This window comes from Gekko japonicus, unplaced genomic scaffold (assembly GCF_001447785.1).
Source record: "Gekko japonicus isolate JY-2015 unplaced genomic scaffold, Gekko_japonicus_V1.1 scaffold70, whole genome shotgun sequence".
Taxonomy (NCBI): domain Eukaryota; kingdom Metazoa; phylum Chordata; class Lepidosauria; order Squamata; family Gekkonidae; genus Gekko; species Gekko japonicus.
In genome coordinates this window covers 1,834,394-1,836,763 of record NW_015167529.1, presented here as the reverse complement: position 1 = coordinate 1,836,763, position 2,370 = coordinate 1,834,394, and the positions used below count along the sequence as shown (strand labels likewise).

Sequence of the window (2,370 nt, the reverse complement as noted above, 5' to 3'; positions counted from 1 at the left end):
TTTCAGAAAGCACCCATAACATGGCTGTTAGACTCCTGGTAGTCAGTCACAATGTTTGAAAAGGCATCTGGCCCATCTGGCTGCCTGGAGTAGCCTCCTGTTTGTCTGGTGGGATTCACTAAAATGTTGAACCTCATCACAGCATACAGCACTTCATTCTAGCGCTCATTCAATTTTAGAACAGGCCAGGGTCATGAATCCCTGTACTAGTCTATGATGTTTGACAATGCTCTAAAACTCAGGCCTACCTGGCCTTCCCTGTACCACATCCAAGTTCTCACATCTCCTGGCCCTTGTGACTCCACAGGTCTCTGCTAATCAGTTGAATGCCCTCTGAAATATCTATCAATGTGAAGGTGGTTAAGTGTTAAGATATGCCAGGCCCGCATCAGTACAATGGCTAGGGATATACAGCTTTCAGATAAATTGCAGCTGGCTAAATACGATGGCCCCAGTAAAAGATAAGTGGCACAGCCAGAGTAAAGCTACCTTACAGTGTCATCTAGTGGCACTGACTTATACTGACAGACACACTCCGCTCAGATAAAAGTGTTTGTGGAAAGAAGCATTTATTTATTTATTTATTTATTCATTCATTCATTCATATTTATAGCCCGCCCGCCCTGCAAGCGGGCTCATGTGGCCAAGTGGGAAAATTTCTGCATTTCTTCTTATGTACTCCTTTTGTTTGCGATAGGGGCAATTCCACTTAAACATACAGAACTGTTGCTGTCGAGGCTGGAATGGTCCTTGGTTCTGGTTTCCAATTATGGTTGCCAACTCTACATATAAGAAGTCTTCAGTAGAGTAAGTGAAGATAGCAGAGAGAGAGATCGAGTCAGCCATGTGCCAAAGATTGCAGGAACATCTCAAGACAGACAGATGTTATAAATGATGGGAAAGCTTGAGGAAACTGTAGGATAAAACTTCTTTTATTTTTGATTTAGACTTGTACAAATAAGAAAGTTTCTTTCCACTACCCTGATGTGTCAGGGAAGCAACACAGACAGAGAAATGTTTTTCAGTGCATTTGTCCTTTTGAGTACTCCAGTCCTCATCCTTTGCTGAAATCTCTTTCTCTCTCATGCCATATGTATCCTTGTTCAGCTTCAGGTTTTCTGTTTCCATACTCATTGCTATAATACAAGAATATATATATCACACAGTATTTCTTTCATAATCCTCATAACAATTGAGTCAGATTCATTGCAAAAATGCATATGGTGTCTGGATTATGATGTCAGTATATGTGATCATGAAGTGTAAGGGGCCATGGGTCAGTGATAGAGCATCTACCAGGTTCAGTCCTAGGCATCTCTGGTTTTAAAAAGGACCAAACTGAAGGTGTGAAAGATCTCTACCTGAAAAGCACTGCCAGTTAGAGTAGACAGTGACCTTGACAGAACAAAGTTCTGATGATATAAACCAGGTTTGGGTAGGTGGGTACATACAGAGCATTTATTCTCTTGTAGTAAAGGTAAAGGTTCCCTTGCTCGAAAGCTAGTCGAATCCGAATCTAGGGTTGCGGTGCTCATCTCCATTTCAAAGCCGAAGAGCCAGCGCTGTCCGAAGACGTTTCCGTGGTCATGTGGCCGGCATGACTAAACACCAAGGCGCACGGAATGCTGTTACCTTCCCACTGAAGTGGTACCTATTTATCTACTTGCAATTTCTTGCTTTCGAACTGCTAGGTTGGCAGGAGTTGGAACTAGAAACGGGAGCTCACTCCGTCATGCGGCGCACTCGGGTCTCGAACTGCTGAACTACCGACCTTCCACAGCCTGCAGTTCAGCGTCTTAACCACTTGAGCCGCTGCAGCTCCTTTATCTTGTAGTACAGGGTGACTAATACAGTCCTATGCAAAGTTACTCCAGTATATAAGCCCAGTGGTTTAAGAGAGCTTAGACTTGAGTCCAGCTGCCCTCGACCAGGGCCAGGGTTTTCTCAGTCCTGGCCCCCGCCTGGTGGGACACACTGACGGAAGACATCCATGCCGTGCGAGAGTTGTTACCTTTCCACAGGGCATGTAAGGCAGAGATGTTCTGCTGGGCCTTCGGTTGAGGACAGAGATGGGGCATCCTTTGGCACTCTTACGTAATTCCCCATCCATCGTAACCCCACCCCCGGGAGGCTGGGGAGCTGGAATTCCTTCCACCATCTTATATACTGTATGTATATATGTATGTATTTATTGGTAATTATTGGATTATTTTAATTTAGTTTTAAATTGAGATCTGTACTTAGTTTTAAAATGAGATCTTTATACAATTTTGTTGTAAGCTGCCCTGAGCCAATTTCCAGGGAAGGTTGGTCTAGTAAATCTAATGTAATGAATAAATTAGATAAATAAATAAACTCTGCATAGGAGTG

At 43.5% G+C, this 2,370-nt stretch overlaps 1 protein-coding gene across 2 annotated transcripts in view; it reads right to left on the bottom strand.

The window, feature by feature from the left end:
• Positions 1–1,059: 1,059 nt before the first annotated feature.
• The window catches only part of LOC107112259 (uncharacterized protein DDB_G0271670-like), a 46,189-nt gene continuing 44,878 nt past the window's right edge, over positions 1,060–2,370 (bottom strand). For both annotated transcript variants that reach the window (XM_015413371.1, XM_015413372.1), the window contains one exon: positions 1,060–1,136. The gene's annotated coding sequence lies outside the window, so the exon portion shown is untranslated. The remainder of the gene's footprint in view (positions 1,137–2,370) is intronic.